The following is a 12,314-nucleotide window of genomic DNA, read 5'->3' as shown; positions in this document are numbered from 1 at the left end:
GCTTTGACTTTTCTGTGACCACCGAGGTCGAGTCTGCCCTTATATTGAACACATACCACTGCTTTCACGGTCTGATAATACTGGCTGCGATGCTGGCTGCGATGCTGGCTGCGCTTGGCAAAGTGTTCACCCAGTGGCTTAACTCTTCCTTGTTGAAAGACACTTCAGAGACCTTGGAAGAGCTGTGGGTTGTGTCAGATTTCCTTTGATTGTCAAATCTCATTGAACTATAGGTGTGCTGTGTTGTTTACACAAACAAACCTTTTGACAAACCATAAAACATGTTGGCTGCAATATAATATTTTAGCCATGCTGGCCCATAGACTGTTTAAAGAACTACGGTTTTGACGCCTTGAATTTAGCATTTTGGCAAATGCCATCTGTGTTTTTTGGAGACAGAAGTGACTAGAGCTAGACTAGAGCCTGAATGATATGGGATTTTTGAGACTGATGCCAATGCTGATATTAAAGTGGGGGAAATTTGTGGATAACCGATAGCCGATATAGTAATTATTTGAGCTTGAATGGAATTTTTTTGTGGATTATGCACCGATTTTTCGATATTTAACATTATTATACATGATACAAACAGTGTATTACAATGTCAGCCAATTTTTTAAGTGCTTACTAAGAAAATAAATAGCTAAATAAACATTACTTTTCAATTTCAGTCAATTGCTGCCAAAAAAAAGAACACTACATATCTGACAGCATATATATACTGATAAAGGCCAATATTGACTGATAATATCGGTCAACCAATGTATCTGTCGGGTTCTAGAAGTGACCATGTTTGCCAAGAAGGCAAACGTGATTAAGATGCTCACTTATCAGCTAGCATTAGCTAGCTAGCTTGGTTAGCAAGGCTTCAACCTTAATTGAAAATGAACAGCCGACTCCTAAGAGTGTTGTTTTAGCATAACCAAACCCTGAACAAGACATTTTTCGGACTCCAAAATGTTCAAAACATCAAATAAGAAGTAGGGTCATTAATAACCCCAAATCCTAATTACTTTGTGATCTCCTCACTTTACCTTGAATGCCACCAGCAGGTTGATGATTTTTTTCCCTCAGTGAAATGTCTTGGCAACTATATTGGATGAACTAATGATTTTTGAGGAACCCCTGACTATTCCTCCTACGCCAACATGAGATTCAAATTTGTGTTTGGAGTGTAGGCTAATGGATCAACTGTTGGATGATTTGCCATGAAATTTGTAACACACATGCACATTTACCACAACATACGCTGGAATAACCTTGTGATCCCTAAACTTCATCTCAGCAGAATTCAAAACATTTTTGATTCGTCCAAAGCTTTGTTTCAGCTGAACTTTGTGTTTAGTAGCCAATGTTAGCATGCTAGCTCATTGTTAGCATTCCAATGCTTGTAGCCAAATTAAAGCCTCAGAGAGCTGCTAGTGTGGCTGTAGACACTTGGTGTTATTTGCAGGTAGTTACAAAAGACAACAAGCTAAATTGATTTTTAACAACCTCTCACTGCTCCTTAGTTGAAACACAACAGTAGTTGGCCAACTAAATGAGGATCTTCAGGCACTCCCGGTCTTGATCAATCTGGCTTTGAGAGACAGAAATATCCAATTAAAGCCTGACAGTCTGTTGCCATAGTTACATTCTCATTGATTACTCCATCAACCCAGCCAAGCATTTTGTTTTTCTTACATCCCAATAATTGCCAGGGGATGAGGGGACAATTAGTTTTTGGTGTTGTTGTGTCGTACCTTGGGAGGGAAACACGACTGCTCAGTGAATTGATGGCAGCGGAAAAGAGATGTTAAACTAAAGACTCTGTTCTTCCATTTTATCAACACCATCTGCTGTGTTTCACCTGTGCGAGTTAGCGGCAGTTGTTCGGCTCTTTGTTGGAAGTGTGAAAACAGCCAGGGAGGTAGGGATGTTTTTTTTTTTTTTAAAGCTAAACACCATATGCTGATGTTCTTTGTTCCTCTTAAAAAGTATATTTACTTGTCACCTAGTGGTGGAATGTAACTAAGTACATTTACTCAAGTACTGTACTTAAGTACAATTTTGAGGTGTTTGCACTTTTCTTGAGTGTTTTCATTTTATGTAACTTTATACTTCTACTCCACTACATTTTGAGGCAAATATTGTACTTTTTACTCCACTACATTTAGCTGCCAGCTTAAGTTACTAGTTCCTTTTTTGGGTCAAGATTTAACATGAAAAACATGATACATTTAAAGTGATTAGACATTTGTTTTTAAATGAAACCTCATAACACTATATTAAGTAGTTAAAATGAGACCTGTCTTTACAAAATTACAATGCTCTTTGCATAAATGCATCAATACAAATAATCTAATAATATATTTGGAATATATTAAACAATCTGAGTGGTTCCATTCTGCATTACAAGTACTTTTATTTTTGATACTTTAAGTACTTTTTGATGCTGGTACATGAGTAAGTTTTGAATGCAGGACTTTTACTTGTCGTGAAGTAATTTCATTGTTGTATTAGTACTTCTACTTAAGTAAGGGAGCTGAATACTTTTTCCACCACTGCTTGTCACTGCATTAGCATTGAGGAGGAGATGGCCCGTGGAGCCGTGGTAGCTACTGTAAATGGTGTTCTGTATAATGAAGTGGAGTCGAGCCAGCTTTATGGCCATCAATTTATGTGGGGACCATAAATAGCTGGTATGTCCACTTAGCTGAATCATGAATTGAAATGGAAGGAAGGGAAGGACGGCTGCAGCATATGTAATGTTCTTGACCTGACCTACACTAATTCAATATTTCTCTGCACAGGTTTCAATCTGTGCGGTAAAGAACCCCTCCCCCTTTGACTCCCATCAGTATCCTCATCCTTTTGTCTCCTATCTTCGTCTCTTCCTTCACTTCTCTTCCATTTGGAGGGGCTGATTACACGAAGCATGAAGTGATCATGTGAGAGAGCGATCGTGTGAGAGGTTATAGCTTTCTGTCTGAGAGAAATTGAATGGCCTGATGTGTATGAGAGAGAAATGATGATGAGTAGAGGCAGAGTGGTAGGAAGTCCATGAGTGCACCAAGCCACACCTCCCATGAGGCAGCATACAAAAGACTGGAAGCCTATTACAGACCTGCCATCCATTAAGATCTTGGCCTTTTAGTACACAATTCAACAGGCAGCACTCACAGCGCTGCTATGTTCTCTGGTACATGAAATAAAGTTTCCACCTCCAGATACTGTTACACAGAATTCTAGTTATTTTGTGATGAGACACTGCTAATGGCATTTTTAGAAAACCCATTTTCCCTGAACCTGCCCCCTTCCACTGTCCATAATACATCCAGACTTTGATCAGTATCATGAAATACAGCCGAATACAGCAGGAATAAACATTTGAGTAACAGACCCATTTGGCACGGAAGCAGCCGAAGCATGGCATTATTTCAGCCACCAAAGATATAGTTGCCTGTAGTCCATTTCCACAGTGGACATTTTGATTTGACAAAGCAGGAAAAGCACAGGTGTAAATATTAAATAATTGTCCTACAACCCAGATTCCCAATTTTTTTTTTTTTTTGCAATTCCTTTGTGACCTACATTCAATTTAATATAGCACAAAGACAAGATATTGAATGCTCAAAATGGGAAACTTTTGTTAAATGTTGATATATATATACACTACTGGTCAAAAGTTTTAGAACACACCAACTTTTCTAGGATTTAATTGAAAATGATGCAGTTTAATGTCTCAGTGTACTCTGATTAATGCACATTTGCAACATTTTAAATTCTTTATTAAGCATGATAGTTTTTTGAAAGTAAAAAAAGTGTGATTCAAAATCACATTTTATGTTGGACTAAAGGACTAAAAAGAGACACAAAATGACAAAAGACACCAAAAGACACAAAATGACTAAAAAAAGACACAAAATGACAAAAAAAAAGACACAAAAAAGACATGAAAAGAATTCAAAAATGGACAAAATAGCCCAAGACTCCATAGAGTTAAGTTGTTAACCCATATCTTGTTCCCTGAAAAAGGCCTACTTGTATAATTCTGAAATGTACATTATTTTTCAGTTTTGGTTAACCTTACCTTTTTTTATTTACCTCTGGCAGTTCACCACTTACCTTTGTACCCTTTCAAGCTGTTCATTTGACTTGAACTGCTTGAATTTCAATGAAAAACTGGAAAAATTGGGGTGTTCTAAAACTTTTGACCGGTAGTATACATATACATATTTATGAGCATGCACCACACCAGTAGTCTGGACCCAGCTCACCTAAATGGAATGCAGCCATCACTATTACCCCAGCCTTGCTTTGGGTTGAGTTTGTTTATTGGTGTGTTCGTCTGTTTGTCAGCAGGATGACAGAAAAAGTCACTCGCCCAATTTTCATGAAACTCGCTGGATCCAAATTTTCATTTTATTTTAGTTAATGTTGAGATAAAGGGTATTTGGTGTTGTTGGAGGTATGTGCTGTTCGAGTGCCTTTATAGCTATATAAGTTATATATTCAACCTGTGTGTCTCCTGATTGGATATCTGTTTGTTTTTCATAATCCCATCTGGTAAATCTGTACCCTTTAAGCGAGGCCAGTGGTTCCAGATGATTAAAGTGATAAGAAAGAAAATACATCATCAAATCAAAAGCCAAATCTGGAAGCCCTTAAAGACCAACAAGATTTTTTGGGATATAATCGTTTTTCAAATGATCTTTTCAATGTCAACAGATGAAAAAACTTAATCTGTGTCAACAGGGTTTTTTTCCCCCCAGTCCCCTTTTTATGCTTTTTCCCCCTCACATATATATCATAAATAACACTATTTTTGTACATTTTGTTTCTACTCTTTGTATTTTTTTATATATATTTTTAAGATATCGTTTGTATGTTGACTTTTTCTATTCTTCATATTTCTATTAATGCTGCTGTTGTTGTTGTTTTTTTCTCATAGTATTTTCCTTTATCTACTATATTTTACTTATAATTACTTTATTTATATTTTTCTATCTATCTATCTATCTATCTATCTATCTATCTATCTATCTATCTATCTAGTACTTTGTACTTTTCACCACAGCAATTTCCTTCGATGTGAAAAGCTTCTTGGCAGTTAAAAAAGATTCTGATTCTGAACAGTTAACTTTATCTGTATATGCACAAATACAAGAAAATCACACCACCACAAAAAGTGTCCAATGGTTGACTTTGGATTACTGTAAGAAACGATCCCAGGGCGCTTTAAACCCCTCTGATATCGTCTGTATTCTCGCCCCCTGCAGCTGTACAGTTCAGCCTGTGTTGTGCTTGAAATAAGCAGGATAGACACCGCCTCACTGACTGGTGGCATTTCTCTTTACACTAGGGCAACTTGTCTCCTCTGGCTATGCTTTGCAAGTGTTTGTTTGTTTGTGTGTGTGTCTTGGTGTACGTGTGTTTGCCAGCAATTGTCAAGAAACACAATCCCATTAGAATGATGGCTGCTGTCATTAACTTAATCAGGGGCCCGCTTGGATATGCTGTCCGTCAATCTGACATCTGCCCGTCCTGTCACCTCAATTCAGTCGCTGCGTTTGACGTCGGTGCTCCCTTGACATGCAATCACTCAAATGTTGGCAGCTGTGGCTACTTAGAGGGAGACAGATCTTTAATTACAGCAAAAAATCTATGGCACAGATCATGTTTATTATTATACTCACTGTGGGTCTGACTGTCTTGGGTTGTGTACACCAGTAGTTCTCAACCTTTTTGAATCGCGACCCCCAATTTAACATGCATGTTGTCCGCGACCCCCGCTCACTGAACAGAATCACGCACAGTTCAGATTTCCCAAAAAAGACACAAATTGACCACAAAATGATCAAAAAAGACACAGAATGACCAAAAAAGACACAAAATGACCAGAAAAAGACACAAAGTGACCCAAAAAAGACACAAAATGACCAAAAAAAGAAACAAGATTACTAAAAAAAGACACAAAATTATCAAAAAAGGAAACATAATGACCAAAAAAGACACAGAATGACCAAAAAAGACACAAAATGACCAAAAAAGACACAAAATGACCAGAAAAAGACACAAAATGACCAAAAAAAGACACAAAATAACAAAAAAAAGAAACAAAATTACAGGAAAAAATACACAAAATTACAAAAAAAAGACACAAAATGATCAAAAAAGGAAACAAAATTACCAAAAAAGACACAAATTGACCACAAAATGATTAAAAAAAAGACACAAAATGACCAAAAAAGACACAAAATGACCATAAAAAGGCACAAAATGACCCTAAAAAGGCACAAAATGACAAAAAAAGACACAAAATGACAAAAAAAAGACATGAAATGACCAAAAAGACTAAAACACATTAACACATGAACACTTTAACACAGTGGAGACAGAGCTGACTTCCACATGACTTCCACATGACTTACCTCAGAAATCATCTTGCGACCCCAATTGGGGTCCTGACCCCAAGGTTGAGAATAGCTGGTGTACACGACAAGTGTCAAGCTTGTAACTGTAGAAAAATACCCAGTTGAATCCCTGCAGCAACCTTGACACACATGTTTAAAACTCCTAGAAGATTTATGCATGAAAATAAATGGAATATAGTTACGATGCATAAATCAGTACACTCCCCTAGCACTTGTTTACAGTATCATAAGGTTAAATATACAGGAAAAGGAAAGAAGGTAATCAGAGAGAGTAAAATGCTCACTTCCTGGGAAAAGTCAAGAGCATAAACAGGAAGTAAAGCTGTAGTCGTGTAAAAGCAACATGTGTAGTTAAAAAGATATACCCTATAGATAGCATTTTTGTATGCCAACCCAGAAGCAGCACTGCCATGGGGTCTATTGAGAGTTTATATGGGATTCTTGCTTTGGATTTGGATTATTGCAGAAAATAAGCTCTGTGGCAAACACATTTCTGAAACTTACTTACTTATCATCAGTTTTATGATGTTTGAAGTGTTAATGCAGCCTATGAAATTAAAAAAACATTGTGCTCTAGCACAGCTATTCTCAACCTTGGGGTCGGGACCCCAATTGGGGTCGCGAAATGATTTCTGGGGGTCGCCAAGTCAGCTCTGTCTCCACTGTGTTAAAGTGTGCATGTGTGAATGTGTTTTTGGTCACTTAATGTCTTTTTTTGGTCATTTTGTGGGGGTTTTTTGTTTGTCATTTTGTGTCTTTTTTGGTCATTTTGTGTATTTTTTTGGTCATTGTGTGTATTTTTTTTTTATCATTTTGTTTCTTTTTTGGTCATTTTGTGTCTTTTCTGGTCATTTTGTGTCTTTTTTTGGTCATTTTCTGTCTTTTTTGGCCATTTTCTGTATTTTTTTGATCATTTTGTGGTTAATTTGTGTCTTTTTTTGTCATTTTGTTTCCTTTTTTGGTCCATAGTGTTGTCCTGAAAAAAATTTCTGAGGTAATAAATCAAGTGAGAAGTTTTCAAATTTTGTACTGAAATGAATGGGCAGATTTTTTATGCAGCCAAACTTAGCGCCCCCTGCTGGAATTTTCTGTGGATTGCAGGCTTAAGGCACTTCCTGGTTGGCCTCCATGCTCAGACACGGAGATTGCCGCCTGGTATTTACACTGATGTTGAGTTTAAGACTGTCTGGTAGCCAGTATCCTAACTTTTTTACTGTTTAGTTCTTAATGATGAGTTTGGGGTGTGGTAGAATTTCATCGACAGCTCTTCTAAGATCTGCTGTCATCCTTTTCCTTTTTCAGTTTTCATGTAACGGCATTAAAAGGTTGCAAATGTAAAGCTCTCTCCCTCTCACTCCTCGCCCGTCTGTTTCAACCATTTCAAGCTAATGTTCCCAAAGCGTTGGTGATCTGACTGGGGAAATAATTTAGTTTCCAAGCCACTCATGGGCGATCAAAGAATCTGCCTCTTTCATGTTGCGCCACAATATTCTGCATTCAGTGTGCGTTGTCCTTAAAAGGGTGTCAAGCGAAGCTGGAATTCCCAACAGGAAAGAAACCACAGCAGTACCGGCAGAACTGCAAAACTTTTTACCTCAGACAAAAACCCCTGAAAGTCTTGTTGTCATCTGCAATGTACTGTAGCTTATTATTTTAGGTTTTTAGACGGAGATATATCCATGTGTGTAGATATGTGTGTGTGTGTGTGTGTGCCAGACTGAGAGTTGTCTCCCAGATCTCTTTGATACTTCAGAAGATGAGTCAGATTCGTTATGCAGCTGCTGTCGTAGCTTAGCTTCATTGCTGAAACAACTCTGGAGATTAGTCGCTGAACCTTTTTAAAGACTGCTCACACATGTATGCGTGATTACCTTTCCTAATTTTTCTACCCTTTCCGAGCTACCCTAAAATCATCTCTCTCCTCCATTATTGTCACATATGGTTTTTATTCACCATGCTCTGTTTTTTTTTCTTTCATTCCTCCCTCAAACCCCGTCCTTCCATCCTCATTGCTCACAACTCTCTCTTAACTTCTTCTCCCATAACCTCAGCCCCATTCTCTGTCACTCTTCATTCCTGTTTTCCCATTTTTGCTTTGCCCCGTGTTCCTCTTTTCTCTCTTTCTGTCCTCTCTTATTTATTCCCTCTTTTGGATTTGTGTGTGTATGTGTGTGTGTGTGTGTGTGTGTGCAGCAGAGTTTGAATATGGATGATAAATTCTTCTGAAAGTAAGGAAATGTTTCTCTTTAAAATTTGATCCCTTCTCTCTGTCTTGCTTGTCGTTTCTGTCTCCAACTTCTCTCTCCTCTTTGGGCCATTCGATCCATTATAGCTACAATGTTTCAGATTGAAAAATAAACCAGAATGCATGCTTTTTTCAACATCATACCGTAAACCATACACAACAAAAACCACCAGAAATACTGTATTCTACACTGCAAAAAAAGAAAAGTTGGGTGAACTCAAAATTTCAAGTCAACAAACTTCGATAAAATTTTAAGTTGGACAATTAAACTAAATATTTTACGTTTTGTTTTTGAGTTTGCTCAACTCTGAATTAAAGTTTTTGAACTTATAATTTTACATTGTAATAACTTTACTTCTAACTTCTGCAATGTGTTGAATTGGCACGATTGTAACGCCGCTATGAAATGTCAGCTAATGTTGTGACCACAATTTTGAGTTAGCATTGATACGCTAATGGCTACTCTTGTAGCTGTAACAAGCAGCGCCGCTAGCATCAGTTAGCCGCTAGCATCAGTTAGCCGCTAGCTTTCGCTAATGACCGAAAAAAATGGCACATATCAGACAGCATATACACCGATACCATTATTGGCCGATATAATTTATCTTTCAACCGATGTAACTGTCAGGCTCTAGTTTATTCTCACTCTTACAGTATTTGTCTTGCTTCTGGTTTTTCAATTGCATTTACATCACCGCCCATGTAAATTGCAAAATGCATCTTTATCTTGCATCAAAGACCCTATTTACAATTAACAATTTGTATCTGCATATCATATCTGAGTAAGAAACACATGTAAATGCCAGCAGGATGCATTGTGATCAGATTCGCCACAAAACACATGGAAGGAAAAGGAAAAAACAACAACAGCAGCAGTGGCAGGAAGTCTCCCAAGCAAAAACAGAGTTTAAATAAATGATGTGCATCATAAATAAACATCCTATAATATCTGACTGACTCAATCAGAGAAACTGACCGAAGGATTTCTGTGCTCACCACACTGCTGCCCTGCCTTTTACCCTTCTCTTACTCACTTTCTGTGTCTTTGAGTGTCTCTGACTCAGTTCCTCCTCCACTGTACTACTCTCCAATTGCCTCCATCATTACATCCATCCTGAGCCTACATGTAGCTGTGACCTGTTGATTAATAGTGAATGAACTCGCACATATCAGACACCTTAAGTCCATTTGTTTGTTACGTTGACCCGAGCTTCTTTTTTTAACCCGCCTTGACAGTAGATCTCTCTGAAATCCAAAGCCACCTCTGACTCCTCCGAGTCTGTTCTCATCAATTATTGAACCGTTCCTCTTATCCAATGATGATGGGGCCTGTGGTTAACTTCCCCCAGTGGAATAGCTCATTTCTCTTCCCACAGTGGCACCGGCACTGAGAAATGTTCATTTATCATAAAGTGGAGAATAATGTATGAGAGAAAGCATAGACGATAGATTGAGGTATTTGCAGTTTTTTTGTTTTTTTAGCTCCGGGAAAATGATTGTTCAGCAAACAGGTGTCAGTATCAAGCTGATCGATTAAAATTATGTCTAAAATATTATAATTTAAATATAATCTCATACCTCATAACAAAAAAGATATTTTTCACAGCTTTATTAATAAGCAATTGATGAGCAATTGAAAACACAGTTTGAAAAATGAGTCTGTTGTAACCTAATTTAGATATCTAACAATAAGTTAAATTCTAAAGTAATAAAATCAAACCCATTTTTTAATATTATTTTTGGGCATTTATGGGCGTTTTTCTGCAAAAGCCATACCATGTTGTTGTTGTTTTTTTTTTTTTGTTTTTTTTTGTTTTTACCAATTATTTACTCTGTATATACAGTACTGTGCAAAAGTCTAGGGGTGGTGGGAAAAAATAAAAATGCTTTCAAAAAAGGAAATGTTAAGGGTTTATTTTTATCAATTTGCAAAATGCAAAGTGAGTGAACAGAAGAAAAAACCTAAATCAAATCAATATTTGGTCTGACCACCCTTTGCCTTTGAACAAGCATCAATTCTTCTCGGCATTTTTTCACACCTGCCTTTTGTACTTTTTTTTTGCACAGTACTGTAGCAGTTTGTATTGGTAGTGGTGGACCTCCTCGTGCTTCAGATTACCTAAAAACATCCTTGTTTTTGCAAGCAGTAATTAAAAAATGTGTCTACAAAGCAAGACAACAGTCTTTGTCTGCATTTCTTCTTATCAGCAGATTATTTTTTATTTTGCAAAAATAGTTATGGAAGAAGGAGCAACTGCAGTGAGCTGTTAGATGAGGAGCTCCTCGGCAACTCCTGTTGTTGTGTTTAACTTCTATTACGGATCTTTATACATGTAGTTCTACACTGTAAAAAAAAATCAGTTTAATTTACGGTAAAATACCGGCAGCTGGGGTTGCCAGAACTTAACCGTAAAAAATATAGTGAGAGGGTTTTCTACTGTATATTTAAATGTAAATATCTGCAAAAAAAAATCGTATTTAGACTGAGTTTTAAGGTAATTGTGTCCTTGGGACGTTATGGTATTTCTTCTTTAATTTTACATGAAAAAAACTGTTTTCTACAGTTTAGAAATTTGTTCTATTCCTTGATTTACGGTCATTAAAAGCGTCTACTACGGTGATATTCAATTTTTAATTTTACGCCCTTTTTTGACACAATTTAACAGCGATTTACTGTAATTTCTACAAACATTTTTTACAGTGTACTGACTAATATTTAACTTCACATCTGGATTGTTTCTGTGGTTGTTTCAGTATAAAATGACAGCAAAAGTAGTGTCAAAACCTCCTTATGTCCTTGTAAACGGAAAATCCTAAAAGCCAAGGAGGATTACACTAGCCGACGGCCCAAAACTGGACAGAGAGGACTGACTTGTTGGGACAAGGGGAAGGTTATTGTGTGTGTGTGCCTTCAAGGAACTCCCTCTGATGCTTTGTACCCACCTTGAGGGATGCTTGTTGACAAAAGCACCTGCTCAGGGGGACATGGCGGCCTGCCAAGACCTCCGCCAGACAGACCGCCTGCACAGAAGCGAGCGGACTGACCTGCCGTGATGCCGTGATTGAAATCAAAGAGCAAAAGAGAATAAAAGAGAATAAGAGGGGAGGGAGGATGTTTGTTTTTAAGATACACTTTGCTGGAGAAAAGTAAAAGAAAATGACAAAAAAGGGGACCACCCAAGAAAGAAAGGGTGAGCATACGGGTAAGAGACAATGCAGGACTACAGAACAGACAGCTGAGGGCTGTGCTATTTGAATATTGATTGGTGAGGGTTATTTCAGGCTTGGGATTGCATTAGCGCTTTGGCAGCAGATCCAAAAAGGTCTTGGCTGCCCACCAGAGTCAGAGCCACAACTGGTGGCCATTTTGGAAACAAAAACAACAGTTGTTTTCCAACCTTGGCTTCTCGCATTGGTTTAAATCACCCTCAGCGTGGGTCTCCGTCGATAGGAAACCAACATCTTCCTAATTGCGAGTGGGCCGTTGGCTCCAGCACAGAAAGGGAAGGTTCAAGTCGCGGCCTAATTGCCGAGGAGAAAGATGGCGGGCGCTACAATGGCAAAGATAATGAACCAAATGTTTCGGGTCTCTTGTGTTGCCATCACATGGGAGCTGCTGCTCTCCACAGTGCATGGACCACGGATGCTGCAGG

At 37.9% G+C, this 12,314-nt stretch overlaps 1 protein-coding gene and 1 long non-coding RNA gene across 2 annotated transcripts in view; one reads left to right on the top strand and one right to left on the bottom strand.

The window, feature by feature from the left end:
- The window catches only part of cacna2d1a (calcium channel, voltage-dependent, alpha 2/delta subunit 1a), a 158,113-nt gene that overhangs the window by 35,446 nt on the left and 110,353 nt on the right, over nucleotides 1-12,314 (top strand). The gene's annotated exons all lie outside the window — the stretch shown is intronic.
- LOC131960291 (uncharacterized) overlaps nucleotides 3,855-12,314 on the bottom strand; it is a 138,114-nt gene continuing 129,654 nt past the window's right edge. Inside the window, exon 2 of the long non-coding RNA XR_009389633.1 lies at nucleotides 3,855-3,889. This is a non-coding gene — a long non-coding RNA (uncharacterized LOC131960291). The remainder of the gene's footprint in view (nucleotides 3,890-12,314) is intronic.

This window comes from Centropristis striata, chromosome 22 (genome assembly GCF_030273125.1).
Source record: "Centropristis striata isolate RG_2023a ecotype Rhode Island chromosome 22, C.striata_1.0, whole genome shotgun sequence".
In the NCBI taxonomy this organism is placed as follows: domain Eukaryota; kingdom Metazoa; phylum Chordata; class Actinopteri; order Perciformes; family Serranidae; genus Centropristis; species Centropristis striata.
Note: the sequence above shows the minus strand (reverse complement) of the source record. Positions and strands in the feature narration are given on the sequence as shown.